Here is a 405-nt window from a genome sequence, read left to right as displayed (position 1 = left end):
CAGCAATGGGGCCCCCAACATTTGGGGACCCCCCACCAGCAATGGGCCCCTCCCCGGGCAGTGGGAACTCCCCCCCCAGTTCTGGGTACCCCGATTTCGGGACCCCCGTGTCCCCCCCAAGCCCTGGGTGGGGGGTGCGATGTTGGGGGGCGTCGCTCTCGGGGCCCCCCCACACCAGCGTTGCACATTTGGGGACCCCCGGTCGCCCCTCACCCCCGCACGTGGTAGTGACGTCATTTCCCGTTGGGGTGGGTCGGCCCCTCCCCCCAGACCGAGGAGAAAAGGAAAAAAAACCCAGAGGCGCCGCCCGCGAGCGGGAAGGAGGAAAAATCCGCGGAAAAGGGGCAAAAAGATAAAAAAAAAAAAGGAAATAAAGTGTCGTACCCGCCCGCCCCGCCTCAGCCT

The 405-nt window shown here is 64.9% G+C and overlaps 1 protein-coding gene across 1 annotated transcript in view; it reads left to right on the top strand.

Moving 5' to 3' along the window:
* NFIX (nuclear factor I/X (CCAAT-binding transcription factor)) overlaps positions 1–405 on the top strand; it is a 13133-nt gene that overhangs the window by 11683 nt on the left and 1045 nt on the right. The window lies entirely within an intron of this gene.

Source organism: Haliaeetus leucocephalus, unplaced genomic scaffold (assembly GCF_000737465.1).
Source record: "Haliaeetus leucocephalus isolate CR32 unplaced genomic scaffold, Haliaeetus_leucocephalus-4.0 Scaffold274, whole genome shotgun sequence".
Taxonomy (NCBI): Eukaryota; Metazoa; Chordata; class Aves; order Accipitriformes; family Accipitridae; genus Haliaeetus; species Haliaeetus leucocephalus.
Note: the sequence above shows the minus strand (reverse complement) of the source record. Positions and strands in the feature narration are given on the sequence as shown.